Source organism: Toxorhynchites rutilus, chromosome 3 (assembly GCF_029784135.1).
Source record: "Toxorhynchites rutilus septentrionalis strain SRP chromosome 3, ASM2978413v1, whole genome shotgun sequence".
NCBI lineage: Eukaryota > Metazoa > Arthropoda > Insecta > Diptera > Culicidae > Toxorhynchites > Toxorhynchites rutilus.
Genome location: NC_073746.1, coordinates 68776224 through 68798783, shown reverse-complemented (window position 1 = coordinate 68798783; position 22560 = coordinate 68776224).

Sequence of the window (22560 nt, the reverse complement as noted above, 5' to 3'; positions counted from 1 at the left end):
AAGTAGACATCGAAGAGGGTGCCATTTCTGCTCACCCTTAACATGAATTATGGCTGTGCCCAGAAAGACGTATTCTTCCTGAGCTAGTCATTTCGTTGAACTTGCTTGTGCTTGATTGACATCCTTCTCGGGATGCAATTGTTGGATCTCGTCCCCCTTGGGAGAGTCTCCACGATGAAGTAGTGTATGATGCTTCGTGCTGCATATTTGGCATTTCCGTTGTGATTTGCACTCCTTCGTTGAGTGCCCAGGTATGAGGCAATTAAAGCAGTGCCTCCCTGCTTTGATAGTTTCCCATCGTTCTGGGATGCTCATTTTCGTGAATTTAGGACACGTAAATGCTGTGTGTCCTTCATTGTGACAAACGTAGCACCGCTGTGCTTCCCTTTTGTCTTTGGTGGTCGCAGCTTTGCCTTCGATTGCTGCTACGACTTTCGGCTGGGGTCGATGACTAGAGTGTGCCGTTTCGGCAGCCACTTTGCAAGTCATCTGGTTAGCCAGCCGCTCTAATTCTATTTTGAATTCGCTCCAAACATAAATGCGCTGGAGGTCCAACTTTTCTTCAATCTTAGAAAGTGTTGATTCATCCAATCGTTCTTTCACTAAGCATATTAGTAACCCATTGGCGATGCAATCTGGTTCGCCAGGTTGTTCATTTGCTATTTGTCGAGTGGCGGACAATAGTGTATCGACAGCGTCGATCAGTCCTAGTATCGCTCTTTGCGATGCCTTATGTATCCTTTTAATTTTCAGCAGAGTGTAAAAGTAACCTTCATATGCGATTCGTTTCTTGTAGAATCTTGCTTCCAGTTTGGCCCAGGCTTCAGTGAAAGGCACTCCTGAATTCTCGAGTGCTTCGCAGGAGTTACGAGCGGGCTCGTATTCTAAACATTTCGCCAGGAAAGCGTATTTGCTTGCATCCTCGTTTAGGGTCGCAATCCGCTTCTCAAAGCGGGCTTTAAACGATAGCCACTCGGTGGCTGACCCACGGAACTTCGGGAGCTCCAATCGGGGTAAATAATCGGCCTTGCTATTGCCGGTGATCATTGTTTGATCCAGTACTTGCCTTGAACCTTCATCCTGACTCGGTTCATTCGTCTGTGATTGCGCATGCCGTATTCTCTTTGCCAAACTGGCTCTGGACTTGATATATGCGGGGAGGAGAGCATCCCGTCTCTTGGAGGGCCCCGTTTGGCCCTCAATTTTCAGTATCACTGCACAAGCTTGATCGTACAAGCTTGTTAGTACTTCTTGTTGCACTAGTAATGTTTCGACTTCGTCGTCGTCTTCTGCTAATTTGCATGCGTCTTTGATAATCGGAGCAATGCTTTGCTCCAGTGCCGTTAGCTGCTTTTTCCAGCTTTCAACGGCATCGTCCTCGTTTGTCGTCATGTTTATTTGATTTGATAATTACTAACCGCTTTACTTGTTTGATTGACTCAAATACTTAGCTGGGTCATTGATTATGCTCCAGTCTAAATAGTCGGCTATGGCTTCGGCCGATCTATTTAGTTCAGTGGTAAATCTGCTTTCGTATCTGTTTATAACCGCGGCTCCTGCCGCCAAGTTGAACATGTGCGATATTATCAGTTTTATCGCTGCAGCTTCTTCCCGCGTACGACGCGGGTCCTGTTTCAAATTCTCCTCCGTATCCCTCATATACATGTAGCACATGGAATACAGTAGGTCGTTGGAATGTCGAGAATTCATCTTTACAAATTTTTCACATCAGTCACAATAATTCGTGTTTATCACACATCTTCCACGCAGTTGCACACCGTGCTTCGCTCACGGGCGAAGTTTACTTATTGATCACACAGTCACGCAGTGTCATGTTATGATTCCCGCGAATGGGAAATTCACGTTGTCAATTTTCAGCCACACAGTGGCGCATTGTAATAACTATGCAGTGGCGCAGCATACTTCCCGCGAGTAGGAAGTTCACTTTGTTAATTTTTAGCCACGCAGTGGCACACCATACTTCCCGCGAATGGGAGATTCATTTTCTTGGTTTCAGCCACTTAATGGCGCAACATCTTCCGTGCGCTGAGACAATGTCACTTCACTTTCCGATTATACAGCCATGCAATGGCATCACTTTTTCGCGCGCGGAGAGAATGTCACTTCACTTATCAGAATCGATTACTTTCGCGAGTCCGTGATCGCTCGAAGTGCGATCACGTCGGGGTCACCAAATGTTCTTCGTTAAAATTAAGATGTTAGTATTGGGCCATAGTGGCCCAACACGGCTTTCGGACTAAGTACTAACTCCTTCACGGTCGGTTTTAGACTGAACTGTATTTCCTTAAATTTTACATTGCTTAGGTCACTTGGGTGTTTCTTGTTTCTCCATGTCAGCACAAAATGTGCGTTTGATTATACAGCGTTCGCATTATTTTGATTATACAGCATTCACACTATCGAGTCGGATCCTCCGCTGCGCCCCTTCCAGTTCGCGCAGTCGTTTCGTGTTTCTCCTCCAATGGTAGTAAATGATGGCGATCACCATCGCCACGATGAATGCCCCGTCTATGGAATATGATGCGACGTCGTGCATCGATATGGTATTCTCGATCTTATCGCTGCCGAACATTATACTTGTTTTTAATTGTCGCGTTTTCTTGGAACTCGTAATGTTCCCTACATTGTGGCGCATTTTATTGCATCGAGGAGGGTCTTAATCGCTGACCCAAGCACTCGAGCGTGTGAAACCACTTCGTTTGGAATTTCGGGTCTCGCTATTATCAGCGGAAATTTGCATTGTCAATTTTTTCATAGGGTCGTCACCCAATCTGATTTCGTGTACTTCCAACATTTAAATATGAGTTAGAGTAGTACTGAATCTTTAAATCCCAAAAAAAAAAATTTCAAGGTTTCAATATTTTTTTAGTACTACATTTTTTTTGATAATTTTTCTTGATACACCGTAGTAAAATGCGCATTCAGTATTTTTTTTCAAATTTTTATCTCGAAGCTTCTGAGGATGGCGTGAAATAAACGAAAAAGTTCGTTTTTCACTATAGATCCCATGTTAAACCACGTAGGGGTTCAAATAAACCGTCAAAATTTCTTATTCAATATTCTATACAATATTTGCCATACAGCTGGTGATTTGGTTTGGGGGCACTTTTTACTCCCTTACCCGGCCAGACCCTTTAGCGAAAAATTAAGGGATTTCAAATGCATATTACGTGAAATCGTTATTGCGATATATGTCATACTATACGGCGGTTATCCGCTAACTGGACGAAAAGCGCTGCACAGTTAACGAATTCCGCTCGCTAACTGGGCTGACTTTTCAAACGTCAAAAAACACCGAGGGGAACCTCAATTGATGCACTCAAAAAATATTACTTGAAAAACATGGAAGCGCAAAATAAAAACTACTCTGAGAAAAATATTAGTAAATATAATGATTTTTTTTTTTTGATAATTGCAACCAATCGTGCTGGTGTGCTCCCGTGGCCGAGTGGTTAGCGTCATAACTAACATGCCGGGTGTTCGGGTTCGATTCCCGTTCTGGTCGGGGGAATTTTTCGCCAAAGAAATTTCCTCCGACTTGCACTGTGACCACGCGTATTCTAGAGCTTGCCACTCAGAATGCATTCAAGGCGTGTTATTTGGCATAGAAATCTCAACTAAGTACTAACAAAAAAAAAATGACGCAAGTAATACTACGTTGAGACGGCGAGGTTCCTCTAGGAACGTTAGTGCCATTGAAGAAGAAGAAGAACCAATCGTGCTTCTACCGTGCTAATTATTGATTTAGTTGACGAGGAGAAATTGGTAAACATATATGTCAAACAGAATCATTATTCGTAGGCCGAATATCGGTTACATTTTCCCGGCGAAAATGCACGTATTAAAATTATATCAAAACTTTTACCTCCGTATTGCCTTATAGCAACAATAAAAATTTTTAATGTGAGCTTTTCTAACCACAGTCTTCAGATATGACACATTCAAGTTTACTTATGTTATCGAGTAACATATACAAACCTCTGGAAGGGATGCCCATTGAATCTGACATTCATATTACAGGGGGGACCCCTGTGTAGAAGATCGAAAAATATGGAATTTTCGTGTTTTTTTATGTTAGGAATCTCCCATTTTTTCAGTGCACGAATAATGATTCTTACTCTGTTGACAGCTGGATGCGTAGATGCTGTCTGAAAATCGGTACCCTGCTGGTGGTATCGGTTCTGCAGCAATGGGGTGTCGCAGAACGAATTCCAATTAATATTTTGAAACTTTAAAACAATACTTTACATTTAGCGTTAGCGTTACATAGGGGTTTTTGAAAATTCGAAAAATTACCAAAATGGCGGCCATTTTTGTTAACAATGAATTATGTTCAATAAAAAGTTGAAGGGTCTGTGCCTAAGGGCACGGACGGGATTTTGACATAGGACTGTGATTGTGTGTAGTAATTGCATTTGAATTCCTTGCAAAATCGAAATCTGTTTTTTTTTCTTTTTGTATACATCAAAAGGAAGCCCTGAAAAATATGCGTGAATATACCCTTTGGAACTTCTAAATCAGCAGCCAGTTAAATTCATTAATTGCCTTTTTTACATAACCAAACAACATGCTCGATATAATGACATCATGGACCACAATTACATAAATTGTTAGTACCAAGACCTACACGATAAAACGTGATGGAGCACGAATTGGATGGACAACAACCTGAACTTCAGTCTAATAAAATCTCTATCAATGTTTAACCAATATCATCTTCAAGATCATTCCTAGATCATCCCTCCATTGATTCTGCCAACTGAATAATGCCTACTATCGACAAAACGAGAATAATTCATAATACGCATCTAATCACATTGTGAACTAACGCCGAATTGTAGGCAAAAAGATTGCTCGTTGTATTGTGGGGGAAAACGAATGGCTAGTAAAATCAAAACAACATACCCATGTTAATGGTCAAATTGTTAACTTTTTTCTACCGACTCAGACTATATCATTTCATTCTTCCCAGTCAAATTATCCTCATTGCATTCAAGGAAAGTGAAGTGGAAGGTAAAACGTAATGTCAGAATTGCCGTTCGGACGTATCCCGTAAGTTTGAACTTATTTACATAGATGGTATCCAAACAACACTAAACATTGACTACAGTTTCGCCGGCACGGTTGATTGTTGTTATGAACCAGCACAAAAAACAAAGCTGCAAATTATGCGCCAGTGGCGGTACCACGATCAAAGCACTCCCTGAATCACATTAGCCGAGCCAGCTGGCGGAAGCATATGCATAAAGGTTACTAGGTTACTATTTTCAACGACAACTGTTTATTTATTATACTGCTTCAAATACCTTCGACGAAATCAAATGTAACCATACCAACGTAAGTAATAATATAAACAAATCCAAACTTTTCGTCTTGCCATTCCTCATACGTCTTTTCTAAATAGTGTAAATTACGAGCCACCTGTTAACTCCACCATCTTGATTGCATTATGAAGTGATTTCCCCCAAAACGAATTCGTTCCTCTCTTTCTCTCTCCCATGTACGTGCGCATGCATCGATGTTTGAGTTCAACGTGGTTTGACATACGCTACAGGTGAGCTAGATTCTTTTGTATCGTACACGAAAATTACTCACACGTATAAAATAGCGTGCAGTGTGTGTGCGCGCTATTTTGCACGCTATTAACTAATACTAACGCGAGGACCTTTATAGCATACTTGATAAATGTCTATGTTCGTCGGTTTGAGTTCACGATGGGTAGACAATAAACCGTCCATTGATGGGGTAACTTCTTTTTTGCATCAGAAATCATGTTTTCGTTCCTCTTCACATGGACGTAAAAATAAGATTGCGTACGTGGGTATAAAATTAGCGTCAGGGGGAAATGGAAGGGTGGATTGAAGTCAGTTGAATGAAGAGGCAGATTTGTATTCATTAGTCGAGTCAGTTAAAATAACCACTGCTTGGACTAGTTCACCAATCATCCTCGCTAGTCAACGCTAGTCAATTCATTTTCTTGTCAATTCACTTTTTGTTGCCGGCGACTGTCGAAGCGAAGCTAGTGAGAGTAGAGTCGGTCTTCATTTTTCACCTTCGAAGATTTGTGGTCCTGATTGCAAGTAAGGTGAGTGATACGATTAATTCTAAGAAATAAAATTTAAATTTGGAATTTTAATGTTGGTTGCTTCGTGAAATTTCAAATCAATGACCGGTCGTGTATTGTGAAAAATTTAGCACAAGTGTAGGTGTAAAATTGTATATGGTAGCAGTTGTGTTATAAATGACGATTTATTTCAATTTTCAAAAACAAAAACCAAGGTGTGTTCCCGCTCGAGAACGGACCTTTTGGGTTAAGCTGTCTGTTTTGTTGTGTTCATTTTCACCCAAAGAAAGTTCATACGGCGAGAAAAATTGGAAAAAAGAAGAAATATTAGAAAAAGTGATTGCCCTACATATAGTATTTGGTGTTGTTAGTCCAATTCAAATTCACAGTCAGAAAGTGAAAATTATAAAAAAAATACCTTTTCCATGTCAAATATATTTTCTCTATCTCAAAGTAACATGTTTTTACTGATGAGAAAAAATTATAATTGGGTTCGGTATTTGTAATTATCATATATTACATTGGTGATTTTTTTTTTTCATTTCATCCATACATAATACAGGAGGAATCTCGTCTAGGATCACAGAGGGTGATTTTCATCATATATCGTTCCACCTCGGTATTTTTTATCTAATACACATCTGTCACCTGTCATCATCACTCGGTAAACAATGGTGGAGTGAACAAAAAATACCCAACAACCAAACAAAACGACCCTTTTCCACAGAGTTTAACGTTGTAATTCTTCAAACATATCCAAAATCAACAGATAACCTAACAAAATTCTACGTCAACCATGCGGTCGTGTCTCGGACACAACCCTCTTGTGACTTTTTTCTCTTGTCCACAGCACAAGCAGCGAGTGATATCTAACATGCCCACTTTATTCGCTAAATTGTTTTACTGCCTTCACTATTTGTGTTGTCATTATCAAAATTGCTGAATAACGGTGTACAGTATAACATACATACAACATTCAACGATCTTGTGTAATATGCTATTAAAAACACTTAATTTTTTGTTACATTTTTCGTAGAGCGACCCCCTATATAAAAATCAAAGAAGTAGTCCTACGTCAAAAATAATTTGAATGAAATGTGTACCGTTTAACATCCGCACTCAAATTGCTCTTACTTTTGATCAGTTGGGTAAAATTAATTGAAATTTTTCATAAACATAGTTTAACGTGTATTGTTTACACTCATCAGGGATTGAGTATTGAGTTGATTTCATCAGGTTTCGAAAAGCTTCAAAATGGCGACGAAAGAACAGTGCGTGCGCGAAAAAGTTTAGCACGAGTACCTCAAGAATAACGATCTGTCTCATTGTGCCACCGGAAACAAGTTGGGAATTGCGAATCCCACGGATTCCGTTATCATAAAACGGATCGAAGAATGCCTGACTGTTGATCGGAAGCAAAGATCCTGAAGAAAAGCCGTCAGGTCAACGGGAACGATCACAAACGCATAGTTGGGGTCTTTAAACGGAATGATGATGTGGAATGTCCGAGATGTGGCTAAAATGTTGCATGTGAACAAGACTTTCGAGCAGAATACCAAAACTCGAGCTGGACTACGTACTTCATCGAACCTCATCTACCTCTATGAAATTTTCTATATTGTGTACCGTTGTATCGATTGGTAACGTTTGAAAAAAAAACATCTACCTCCCATAATTTTCTTTCTGGATGAAGATGAAACTGAAAATCCCGCCACGATCAATGGAACGTGATATTATGTCTCGGAAAAACTGAACCATTTTTTTGCTGTCGGAATTCGAAAACACGGATACGGACTATCCTTATTTCCAACAGAATTGCACTACGTGTCACACAAGACTCGAAACACACGAATTCATGTGCACGAAGCTTCCTGGCAGGAGGAGCCTTCCTTCCACGTTTATGAACCATGAGATTTTTCTTTGGAGCTATGTTGAGAGTAAAGTCTTCGTCAACCGTACCTAAACAGTAAAAAAATCGAAACCGAAGAAATTATTAGGTATTCCACACAATTTCACACCAAATCAGCCGAAAAACAACCGCTTTTAACGCGACCTCTTCCAGTTTTTTTTTAAACTTTGTACATAAGGTGGCAGCTACCCAAAATCACAATTCTCATTATCATAAGACAAATTTAAATTTCAACTAACGGGCCAGATGGCTGGAGATAACACTTCCACGGACGGCATCAGGGTTCGCTTTATGCTAAGCTTTGTATGCATTTGTATAAAAAAATTACATAGAATACATTTTCGTTACAGCAAAAGTTATTTACTTTCTTAACGTTTATTTCAAAATGTTCTTATTCCACCTAAAATTCCCACGAAGCTAAATGACGTCGCATTGACTCACTTTGTGAAAAATATATTTATGGGTTTATTCCGAAATTTCGTTTCATTTTGAAACAGTATACAAATAAAAAGTGACGTAGCGTTGGGGGAGGGGCGAAAGGGTGGTCCGCTCGGGTATCACCCTTAGAGGGAGGGGCCAATGGTAGTCCTACGTTAACCTTGCGGTTATATCACAGATGTCACCCACTCCTATTTTTTTCGTTTTTGTGGGAAAAGCTGTAGATTTGAATAACGATATCTTTCAACAATTGGAAGGTCTGGGTTCTGTTTTCATGAAGTCCCGTTCGTAGGCTATCCAACCATGTCAGGATCAAACGTTTCTGAGCCACACAAGTGTGTTTTAAAAGATTGTCGCAAACTCGATGGATGGAGCGGATCACAGCCACTGGAGTATAGTGCGACTCACGTGCACGGTTGTACTACATGAAAAAATGTTGAACAACACGAACCAATCTAGAATGTGGAAAAAATTAATATCCACTTCGAGACGCTCCAAAGAAAAAACCCAAATATACCTCATTCATGATGGTAAGAATACTGAAAGCGATAACGAAGTATGCAACATTTTCAATAACGATTTTTCAAACATTGGAGCTCAATTGTCCAGCGAAATCCCTAAAGATAATGACAATATTTCATTCACGAATCCCCAACACGTCCGAAATACTATATTTTTTTGTATCCCTCAACCCAAAATGTGGTGCTGTTTATTATAAATGAATTGAACAACAGTAAGAGTTGCGGTCCTGATAACATTCCAGTAAGTGTAATAAAAGGGAATTTAATTGCATTTTCAAGGATTTTTTTCAGAAATATTCAATAGAATGTTGTCTACAGGGAGTTATCTAAGTTGCCTGAAAATTGTTAGAGTTGTGCCAATATTTAAATCCGGCGATTCCACAAATCCGAGCCCATTTCAACACTATCTGTGTTTAATAAAATAACTGAAAAATTGCTTGTGAAAAAAATTCTTGATATTCTGAATCAAAATCGTGTTTTCTACAAGCTTGGATTCAGGCGTGGGTGCAGCACTACAACTGCTATCACTGAGCTTGTAGATAAAATAATCGAAGGAATCGACCGTAAAATGATTGTTGGTGCACTCTTTCTAGATCTCAATACTCCTGTGTCCAATAAATGTTGGTGTACCCCAAGGTAGTAATATCGGACCGACATCGGGAACCTGTCACTTATTGGAACTGTCAGGCTTTTTGCTGACGACACAGCATTGTTTTACCCTTGCTTAGATATCAAAAATGTAGTTAAAAATATTGAAAAAGGTATGACTATCCTGAGTAAATATTTCAAGCTTATTTGTCACTTAATTTATCTAAAACCAAATACATGATCTTCCATTCTCCAAGAAAAAAAACCTATTTGTTCTGACCTCGTAATTATGAATGTTTCAATAGAGAAAGTAGCACTCTTCAAATATCTTGGAGTTGTATTAGACGCAAACCTTTCGTGGATGAATCACATAAATTATCTTGAAAAAAAATTTCCTCCCCTTGCGGAATATTAAAGTGAAGTTTATTTCACACACTAAGTTCCCCAAGAAGGTGCTGCTGCAGCTGACAATCAGCGAGAAGAGGATGTCAAAGCCACTCTTCTTTAGCTGCGGATTGGCCGTTAACGGGGAAATTTAAAGTACGAAGAGCCTGCCGGAGGTTGCGTCGTTCATCAAGAAATAGCATAAGGGCGAAGACACGGAGTTCTGGCCGGATCTGGCGTCGACCCACTACTCGAAGCGATCGTTAGAGGAGATGGAGCGGCTGAATATCGATGTGGTACCCTAGTCGGCGAACCCGCCCAACGTCCCCCAGCTGCGTCCCATCGAGAATTTCTGGCCAAATTCGAAACGTGAGCTCTACTCCAACAATTTTGTCGTGAAAACTGGGCAGGATATTTATCATTTCCGAAGAAAGAAAGATCTCAAAAACATGCCTACACGCATGTTTTCGTCCGCCATGGTGAATGCTCCGGGTAACTGCCGGAAGGCCGCTCGCAAGGGCGTAGAATTTTTTTGCAAGTATGCTAATATCATTACCTTCCACGGGAAATTTATCAAACTCAATTATCTTAGTTTTGACGTAGGATTACGTCTTCCGGGAACATATTGGGGTACAAATTGAAAATCGAAAATCGAGCACATCGTGAAAATTGTCCAATTTCAAACGCTTATTGCTCAGTCATTTCATAATGGATTGATGAAATTTTTGCGTCAATCGATTTCGGCACTTCATAACAATTTTTTATATTGAAAAAAATAATATATGTTATGAAACTAACTATCGAACAATTGAAAAATCTCAACCCCTATCCTATCCTAATATTCACTTCTGATTGGTCGAAATTGAGGACACATGCGGCGGGTCCCTAACAGAGACATCAAAACAAAGCTGCCTGATGGAAATCGGCATTGCAAATACATGAAAGTAGGAGAAGCTTTTGTTCCTACTGAAATGTGTTCCCTAACAGAGACATTAAAACCAAGGTGCCCCTGGGAAATCGGCATTGCAAATATATGCAAGTCTGGGGCATTTTTATATCGCAAGTAAGGGAGTAATACGATTAATTTTAGCAAATAAAATTTAAATTTGGAACTTTAATATTGGTTGCTTCGTGAGATTTCATGTCAATGACCGATCTTGTATTGTGTGTAAGTGTAAAATTTTATATAGTGACAGTTGTGTTAAAAATGGCTTGATTATATATGATTAAACGATTTATTTCAATTTTCATAAATACAAACCAGGGTGTGTCCTCACTCGGGAACGGGTCGTTTGTTTAAAGCTGTCTGTTTTGTTGTATTCATTTTCACCCATGAAAAGTTTAGCCGGCGCGAAAAATTTGGAAAAGTGGAGAAATATTAGAAAAAGTTATATCCCATATGTTCTACATATAGTATTAGGTGTTGTTAGTCCAAATCAAATTCGCATTGGATTGAATGAACCCTCAGAAAATAAAACAAAAAATAAAAAAGAAAACTACCTACCGTTTCGAATATGTTTTCTCTATATTAGTGTAACATGTTTTTACTGATGAGATAAATTTATAATTATGTTCGGTTTTGTTAGTTATCTTATATTACATTGGTGAGTTTTTTTCTTTATTTCATCCATGTCTGTGTTAAATACAGACGGTATCTCGTCTAGGATCACAGAGGGCAGTTTTCATCATATCTCGTTCCACTTCGGTATCTTTCATCTGGTACGCACTACCAACGACTGTTTACCATCCTCTTGTCATCATCCCTCGGTAAACACTGCCACCAAATCATTATCAAAGAGTTTAACGATGTAATTCTTCAAACATATCCAAAATCAAAAAATAGCCTAACGGAATCCTGCGTTAACTATGCGGTCGTGTCTCGGACACAACCCTCCTGTGACTTTTTTTTTATCACCATCCGAAAAAAGTCCATTTTTTTCATGCACACGTTAGCGCAGAATACTTGCAATCCAAAGGACCATCCCTGAGTAACGTTGTTATCAAACTGAATGCAGTGGTAATTTTTTTCGCTGTTGAATGAACAGTCTAGTGGAACCGGCCTTAAAAAAGTTTTATTAAAATCTAACGATTATAAATTTGCTACTAAAAGAATGAGGAAGGATGAGCAAACCAGGCGAAAGACCTTCCGGACCCGGTCCAACAATGGCAAAGGAAATGTTGGAGTGCATGGACCATTTTCATCGGGAGTTACAAGAACGGTCTAAAGAAGAAGTCGAAAATCTTAAAGCAATCCAAGCTCAACACATGTTATTAGTACCTGACAGCGAACTGAAAATGTCGGATTGACATACTGGCAACTACGAAGCTATTGCTAAAGATACCAAGACTCCGTAGACAATTGAAGACCGCTGAACTAATTCTAATGATGTCAATAATAACCGTGTACGTCTGTAGCATTTTGTAGAGAGACCTCTCAGAGTTGAAAATAATTAAAAATTTGCTATCTAATATTATAATGAATACGTTTCCTGTTTATTTTCTCTGTTGGATGTGAACCACTGCGTCCTTTATTTTGAACTATTGTGGTATTGTGGTATACTAACCATCAAGCTCATCTACTGCTTATTGAGGAAGGAGTAGACTGAAAGCTATAGTGAGATAGGTGCCAATCAGGAATAATCTGTTTAATAAAATTTACAATCCTGATCGGCGACGGCTCCGCAGTTAGGTGTCGTGCACAAATTACGTAACTCTAAAAGTGCGGTTTTTGGACACCTTCCCCCCCCCCCCCTATGTAAAAATAAGTAACGCAAGACAAACCCCCTCCCCCTCATGTTACGTAACGCAAAATCAAAGTCGTTTGAAAAATTTTCATAATATTTCAGATTTTATTAAATAATGAAAATATCAACGTAGAAAATCTGTCCAAGCCGGAATCAAAGTTTATTCGAATTAAATTTGACAAGTTCAGAAAATTTCTAACAAAAAGAGAAGGAAAATCAATGCTTACATCTATTAGGATTGGTACTTTCAAACCATCTAGTGTTTGGCTGAGAGGAACAGGAGCTGGTATAAATTGATGTTAATTTATACAAAAATGATTGTTTGTTTTCAGATGTTCGAAACTGAATCGAGCATCGAGATTTGTCACTGCTCAACAAAAGGGTCGCTTTCTTAGGAATTTAAAAAATACGTTCTAAAATTTAAAGAATAGGGGGAAATTGTCCTAATCCGACCAAAGGTCTTGAACCGACCTCTTCTTGGATCTCGGAAATGGTGCCACCTACCGAATTTCTAGCAGTATCAAATGAAAGGTGTCATAAAACTGATGATTTTAACGTATGATGACCATTTTCTTGCACCCTTTAATCCAGCGTTTTGGTGACATTCCGTGTTTTCAATGCTTAAAAAAGGGAAACATAGATTTTTAACCAGTACTGAGAATTAGTTAAATGTTCTTTCAGGCGATGAAACATTACAATGCTAAACTATTTCAAATGCTTATGGTCTACTCTTCAAGACAAGTTACATAGATTGAATTTACCTGATGCATGAAGTAAACAGCATACCGTTGATTGAAAAAAGTTGTGGTGGTCCTGAACCAGCCCTCTGTGTTTGCTTCGTAGTTATTTAATACGTTCCCTCATGTGTTTAACATGATTGCATTTGCATTTGCATTTTAAGGGATCTGATCTGGGCCATCTTCCCCTATATATTTGACTTAGTTTGAAATTCACGCACGTATGATTTTGGATGCTGTCTGTCGTTCTACTGATGGGTCCTCTTTTAGATCAACTCATCTGCGCTGTAGTCGCATTGAGATGCCTAATCTTGTATGCGGGTGTGTGTGCGGGACAGAATAACAGATATGATCGGGAATAGTCAGATTGAGCCATATTTGGTTTCCATCGGGACTAAACAGCTTTGTATAAATTCCAACAGTGACTACTCCTTGTTTCAACGCAGCGGTTCCTGTCGTTTGACTAGTTGCAATGAGTACTGGGATGTTCTCACGTGACGAGGAAAATCATTCGGCTAAATTTCCTACAAATTCCACTTCCTCAATTTGGGAGTTTTCGGGCTTAATATATTAGGCTTTAACGGGATATCCATCGATTGTTGGCTGTTCCACAGATCATCTAACGATTTCGATACATACTCAAAATGTTTCACTTCCAGTTTCGAATTGTTTTGAGTTTTTCATCCAAGTGAGATTCATAATTATCATGCGAAAGTATTAATCGTTCTAACTTCTAGAAATAATAGCCTTCCGACGTTCAACACGGTTGAAAACCATGCGTTTTGGACCATTTGTCAAAAAACAATATTGCATCAAGATTGATTTCATCATTTTAGAAAATATATATCTATGACCATTTTAAAACGAGGGTTCTCGTCTGGTTCTTCATCCACATTAATTATGATTACTGGGTCAATAAATCTTCGATATCGAAGAATTTCGAATTCAGGGAGTTCGCCACCTTTTTTTTAAATAGAAAGCATGAATTTAAAGAATAGTGCCTTCCTGAACAAACTGCAACGTACGTTGGATCACTGTATCCAACTGATTCAGAATGACCAAAGTGCACCAGCTTCTTTCTGCACCTGTGATAACCGTTGGAATAACCTTATGACTAGCAGCCAAGAAAAAAAAATGATCTGGAAGAATAACGCGATATTCGAGATGCATGAATCGGTGCCTGCCAATTGACCACGGTTTAGCCCATTACAACACGTGCTTTGTCATCTTGACTCAGGAAACACACCACATTCGGCCCCAGTATCGAAGCTATCTGCTCAAGCATATAGGGGCGCAGAATTTATTTAGGAATAAAAATTGAATTTTGTTACGTAACCAGCACGCTTTCCACCCCCCCCCCCCCTATGTCACATTAAGTAACAAATCCTCGACTCACCTCCCCCCCCCCCCCCTACATGCGTTACGTAATTTGTGAACGACGCCTTACGATCAAATGTTCCGAGGTTTCGTTTTCAGCATCATCGGCATATCATCTTGTGCTAAACCTTTGTTTTAAGATGGTATTTACACGGACAGTGTCCTGTTACAAGATCAATGGATGTGCTGAAATCTTTCTTTCTAAGGCTCAGCAGTTGTTGAGTAATTTTAATACTCGGCGTAACAATTTTTTTGCCCGTTTAAGTTTTGCAGTGGCTGTCACTTCCCGGTCTTCCGATTTCTTCAGCTCTCTTTTCAACACACAGTCAGAAAGTCCACAGAATGGTTCTGGACCAGTGAATGGTGAGTTTGAGCCGTTCCTGGCAAGTTCATCTGCTCGCTCGTTTCTTGTTTAGATAAGTTTTATTTTTTATTCGAAAACAAAAACTAAGTATTATTGTGGGAAGAGGGGTGACACCCTAGTAACCCGCCACGGGTGTCACCCGGTCACGCTACACCGCAGCAAATAAATGATACATTAGTCCTTCGTCAAGCAAAGCGCCCTCAATATGTCCTTAGAGTTTGAGATACTTAGTAACACATTTTGTTGTTGCATTTTTTGCTGCACAGAATCACAATTATCAATAATATACAAGACCTTTCCTTCATTCGCAGAAAATTCGAGACATATTATTCTCGTGACAACATCGACCGTGTAATCGTGTATTTACCGCAAATAATATTCCTGCGTGAATCATTCGCTAGGGTCCTTGCGATAGATGCGATACCTTCGGCTGTAAGTTTTACATTAGTTTTACCACTCGCCTTAAAACTGGAGATTGTAAGGACGTTTGACGTGTTTGACCAAACGTTCCTCAGTGTGCAATGTCATCGAATTAGGTCAATCACGGAATTGCAGTTGCGAATGGTAGAGTCTATCCGAGCTCAAGCTCAAGCGCAACTTATAATGGCTGCTCGCCCGAATGAGCCCATAATTTTCGACCTTGCCTCCGTATGTAGAAGCTTTATTATCGTTAGCTGCCATCCAATCAACCGAGCGAATTGGCCGAGGCAAAGTCAACACTGTTATGACTCGGAAGCCTCGGTCAGTTCCATAGGCTTGCAGTGTAACATCGTATGGTTTGTGAATCAAACTCTGCTCAACTCTTTCGATCGGTTTCTATCTTAGTGCCGTAAAACCGTTATTGCGCCAAAGCCCTTTATGAGGATGACGTTTGTTTTGCACGCAACCACAGTTCCAATTTTCTTCTGCCAATGTCGGAGTTCTCAGGCTATGGCGCAATACTAAGCTTTCTACCGATTACCACACGCCACTGCTCTCGCCAGTAGCGCCCCGTGTCCCAGATTCAGTACCGAGAACCGAGAGGTCATCGAAATCGCACAGGGCTCCGCGGGCGCGGCTCTATCCATGGGCACTTAATTATTGAAACAAATATGGAGTAGCCCTTCGCTAGCGTCGGCGCTAATCGTGCACCGCGCATCGCCGTAATTGAATTAATGAGCCACAAAGGTGTATCAAAAATAAGTCAGCCCATCGGCTTCTATCGGGCAAGTCCCCCATCGTTATGCCCCAATAAGAGGAACGACCTCCGCGCGGTTCAATACTACAGCATCTCTCTATTCACTTGATACGCGTGTCAAATCGGAAATTGCATTGTGACCAAGGATTATTCGGTGCAGTTTCTACTAGGTAATTGTACAGACAGTGCCAATTAGAGAGCTATAAAGTTGTATCCGGCAGTTCGAATGTTTCGTTGGATGGGAAGCTTATAAAAATACATTGGTACCAATTGCATACAAATTAGTTGATAGGTTTGTTTTGGTTTTGTTTCCGATGTTTACAGGGTACCCGATTTTAAATGATAGAAGGGGGATTTTATTTTATTTCAAATGAAATTATTTTTTCACAATCTGTGAATCATTTGATTGGCTTGACTCACGATGAAATTATCGCACAAGTAGCCATCGTAGAATTGAACTTCTGCAATTCATGATTATTACGTATTGCTACATTACGATTTTTGTTTGTGTTTCGCCGGTGAAAAAGGTATAATTAAAACAGCCAAATTAGAAAATTATCTTGTAAGTAGACTCGTGTTCGACAATTGCTAAGATTGATCCCATCAAGGGTGTAGGAATTATCCTGTGTACATTAGATGAATTGCATAATAACGAATTGCCCAACAGTGAGTTGCATTTGGTACAAAGTTCATCGATAACTCTTTCACACTATTGGTTTTTTTTATTTTTATCTAATACATCGAGGCTTTCAAAAGCTACTGTAGCTGTAAAAAAGGTCATTTTTGTAACTAATGAGTATTTAGAAAAATTTCTATATCCACTTGATTTTTGAAAAGATAACCTTGCTTCATGGCATGATTGTATTATTTTCTAGCTAGATCGTATAATCGAAGGAAATTAAGAAGGGAGTCAGCAGAAATGTGACTCTTTTAGGACTGCTATACGTGATACGCAAAAATGATTGGCAGCATATGAACAAACCATTGCACAAAGCATATACTATTTGGTTCCTTTTGAAAGTAGGTAAAAAAAATTTAAAAAAACTTTTTAAGTTAAACGGTTTGATGTACTAAGACTAAAAAATGATTAGGCAAATAGCAGTTAGTAGTAATCACATCCTTTCCTTCATTAATCTAGGGCAATGATGAGACTAAAATAAAATCGTGGGGCATATGATGAAACAACTAACTGAGGATAATGGAAATCCGACGAAAATAAGAAAAATAAAAAAAGGAAAAAAAACTTGAAAGTTTTTTTACTTTTTCAATTTTCTAATTTTTAGTAAATTATCTGTATGATTAGAATACTTCTGTACAATAAAACCATTAAATTTTTTTTTATTTTTATTTATTACCTAATTTTCTTCGGAATGTTTTGATGATGTACTGCATTATACAGGGTGGGCCATTTAAAGTGGAAGCATCTGGCAACCCCATAACTTTTGACAGAGATGTCAGATTAACAAATGTCATACCGCGTTGGAAGCGTCATTTCAGTACAATTTTAACCATGAAACTATACACACCTAAACAACGCGCTGAAATTGTTCAGCTGTACATTCAAAATAACTTCTCAATTGTGGCTTTTGGCAAAAAATCATATTGTCTGATGAGGCGCATTTCAACTTGAATGGAGGAGTGAATAAACAAAATTGTCGGTTTTATGCTACTGAAAACCCTCAATTCATCGAAACGCAACCTCTTTGCGACCAAAAAGTTACTGTGTGGTGTGGCATTTATGCCGATAAAGTCATCGGCCCGTACTTCTTTGAAAACGAAAATGGAGCAACGGTAACCGTGAATGGGGAGCGTTATCGGACAATGATAACCGATTTTTTATTGCCATTCGTTCGTGAAAATGAATTGGACAATTACCAAATTGGTTCCAACAGGACGGCGCTACATGCCATACAGCGGCTGCCACGACCAAATTATTGCGCGAAATGTTCCCCGGAAGATTAATATCGAAAAACGGCGATTATGACTGGCCACCGAGATCACCTGATTTGACGCCTCCTGACTTTTTTTATGGGGATATTTAAAATCCATGGTATACACTGGTAAACCAAGGACCCTGGCTGCGCTGAAAGACAATATCCGACAAGAAATTGCTGCCATATCGGCCGAAACATTGGGCAAAGTGATGGAAAATGCCGAAAAAAGGGCACATTTTGCGGTCAAGGCCAGAGGCGGTCATTTACGAGATATCATAATCAAAAAGTAGTTAGAACAAATTGGACCAAAATAAATGAATTTCAAAAAAAAAAAAAAATTAAAATTCCACTTCTTTACTTTGCTATTGTAAAAACAAATCCTTCCACTTTAAATGGCCCACCCTGTATTAGTCAAATCATATCATTCGATACCGATATTGAGAGAATTACAAAAAAATAAATACACCTTGTTCATAATTTAATGTGTTCTCCATGTCAAGCTATTTAGCCATTTTTTACCGGCGGCCAAATTGGATTTTTCAAGATAATGGAATACACAGTATTATAGTGACAGCAGAGAGAAAGGTGTGTTCCAAATTTCAGATCAATAAGTCAAAAGGAACGGGGTCAATTTTTTATTAATTTGGGACAACCCTACAAACTTGTAAACATACATGCAAACAGGTCAAGTTGAATGAAACCGTTTAAAAAAGTAATTGGCTATTTTGTTAGAGCGGCCATCTTGAATTTGAATTTTCCATAAATAGCTGTGATCGACTGGTCAACCCCCTTCACTTGATACCCATATTGATGGGATTTTGAGAAAATATGTAATCCGCCATTTTATGGTGGCGGCCATTTTGGATTTGCATTTTTCATGTACACTGCGTTTCCCAACTATAGAACCACTCATTTTTTCTGAGTTTCCAGAGATATGTCAGTCAGTTGAATTGAAGTATTAGGCTGTCAAAAAAGTCCTGCGGTATTTTTTTGAATTTTCATTTGTTCATAAAATTAGTTACAATCATCTGTTTTAAGTCAAATATGCGCCGTTTTGTTCGATGACTTGTTCCCAACGAGATGCCAACTTCATAATACCCCTGTTATAGAAGCTCGCTTCCTTATTGGCAAAAAACTCGGATAGCCAATTTTCGCAGGCCTCTTTTGTGGCTAACTTCTGACTACCTAGCTCGTTCGCCATGGACAAAAACAGGTGGTAGTCACTTGGTGCAAGGTCCGGACTATACTGCGGATGCAAAAGAACCTCCCATCCGAGCTCCCGGAGCTTCTGGCGCGTCACCAAAGAAGTGTGTGGCCTGGCGTTGTCCTGATGGAAGACATGATGGCCTCTGTTTATCAAAGATGGCCTCTTCTTCATGAGTGCTACCTTCAAGCGGTCCAGTTGTTGGCAGTACAGGTCCGAATTAAGCGTTTGGCCATAGGGAAGCAGCTCATAATAGATTATTCCTTGACAATCCCACCAAACACACAGCAGAATCTTCCTGGCCGTTAATGAGGGCTTGGCCACCGTCTGAGCCGCTTCAGCGGGCTTCGACCACGACCGTTTGCGCTTCACGTTGTCGTAAGTGACCCACTTTTCATCGCCAGTCACCATCCGCTTCAGAAACGGGTCGATTTTGTTGCGATTCAGCAGCGATTCACATGCGTCGATACGGTCAAAGATGTTTTTTTGCGTCAACGTGTGTGGCACCCATACATCGAACTTCTTTGTGAATCCAAGCTTCTTCAAATGGTTAATAACGGTTTGATGACTTATCCCCAGCTCTTGGCCGATGCTACGGCTGCTATTATGCCGGTCTTTCTCGGCTAATTCAGCGATTTTGTCGCAATTTTCGACGACAGGCCTTCCGGAGCGTGGCGCATCTTCGACGACCTCTACACCAGAACGAAAACGTTGAAACCATCGTTGTGCGGTGGAAATAGAAACTGTATCGGGTCCATAAACTGCACAAATTTTATTGGCAGCTTGAGATGCATTTTTGCCTTTGTCATAGTAGTACTGTAAAATATGTCGGATTTTCTTTTTATTTTGCTCCATATTTGCGACACTATAACTCACGAACGACTTAACCAAACAAAACACTGTCAAGGACTATATTATAGCGCGCAAAAATACCTTTCCAACAAGATATAGTATGACTCGATACAATGAAAACAACTAGAACTACGCGCTTCCAACGACACCTCGCGGAAATACCGCAGGACTTTTTTGACAGCCTAATATATAGTGTAGAGTACAATAACTATATCCATTTAAAAGTCTGGCCATTTCAACTTTATTGTTGTGTTCAGGCGCGAAACATTAAAAAAACTAAAATTCCAGTGTTTCATAACTATAGAACCAGATGGAAAAACTCTCACTTCTTTACAAAATTATCGCCAATTTAACATAAATTACGATGAGTTTCTAATTCGTAGGACATTTTTAGTTCTCAATCAGTTCAAATAACCCATTCGGGGTGGTTACGACCAAGCTACGCCATGTTATAGTGGGTATTACCCACTATGTTAAATTGGCGTTAATTTTGTAAAGAAGTGAGACTTTTCCATCTGGTTCTATAGTTATGAAACACTGGAATTTTAGTTTTTTAAATGTTTCGCGCCTGAACAAAACACAACTGGTCAAATGACCAGTCTTATAAATGAAGATAGTTATTGTACTCTACACTATATACTTCAATTCAACCGACGTCTTACATTTCTCTGGGACCTCAAACAAAAAATGAATGGTTCTATAGTTGTGAAACGCAATTTATAACTATGTTCTAGTAGTTATTTTATTTGATACCGGTATTGATGGGGTTTTGAGAAAATATCTAATTCGCCATTTTGTGGTGGCGGGTATCTTGGATTTACATTTTTCATAAATAACTGTGTTCTACTAGTCAATCCCTTTCATTTGATACCCATATTGATGCGATTTGGGAAAACCCCATATTGATGGGGTTTTGAAAAAATATGTAATCCGCCATTTTGTAGCGGCCGCCATCTTGGATTTTTAAGACCATGAAATACGCAGCTTTATAATGCTTGCAGAGATAAAGGTATGTTACAAATTTCAGATCAATCGGTCAACAAAAAGGGGCTCAATTTAATATTATTGTTGTAAAGCGCTACAGGCAAACATGTTACAAACATAAAAATTACAGAGCAAGCTAAATAAAACCGTTTAATAAAAATATCCCACGTGTGGGAAGACTGTATTCTAGTAGCATAGGTCTAGTCTAGTCACATAAGAATATTGAACGAAAACTTAAAACATGTTAAATTTGAAAAATCATATTTCAAAAAAAGAAAAAAAATGGCATCTCTGATATCGAGATATGTTATGTAAAAAAATCCTCAGCTTTCCAGAAAAAATATAAAAAATATAGCGCCCTCTATCTTTAACCGAGAAAACTATGAAAAACTGACTCAATCAGTAATTACAAAAACGAGAATCAATTTTTTTCCCGAAAGCAATATTTTTTCAAAGAAAACTCATAAGCTTCAGTTTGACATGTCGAGTCATTTTTGGGAAAAAGTAGAAATAATTGATTTTTCAAACCACCCTAAAATGTAAATGGTCACCCTAACGTAAAAAATACGGGTCTAATGTTTCGTGATAAAGAACAAAATTACCACTTTTCACGAAAATCTGAGAACCACTCTATCTATTTGGCATGGAATGGCTGATTAATGGCTAAACAATCGAAAAAAAAACAAATATCATAGTTTTTGACGTAGAACTACGTCTTTCATTAAGAGTGCCAAATCAGAAAAAAGGTCACGTTTTTATGAAATAAAGTTAACGTTAATAACTATGTTTGCCACGAACGAATTATGGCAATTTACATACCAAACAAATCGAAAATTCCCTAAGATTTATTTGATATTTTATTTGATATACATTACGATCCCCTGGTGTGTAAATGGTTAGAATTCATGAAAACTATAAGCGTTTCCATTTCCCCATACATTTGTTCTGTCAATTTGTGTGCTTTCCCGAACAGAGCTGTATATAATGGGCAGCTTATCGACGAGCAACGAAGGAGAAATCATAAGATTTGAAGCTCCCGTGAACAAAGGAAAACAAGAAGAAGAAGGAAGGGGAATACTAGCCTAGAGTATTGGCGATCTAACGTACAAATCTACACCTAGGCGGCGCTGCGGTGAAAGTGATGATGGTTTTAAATTTTGCAATGTGAGCTTATGGAAGATTTGTGATTCTTTCCATAAATTACAATATTATAATCATAAAAGATTATTTGAATGCGATGGGCTTGTAAGAAATTTAATTCT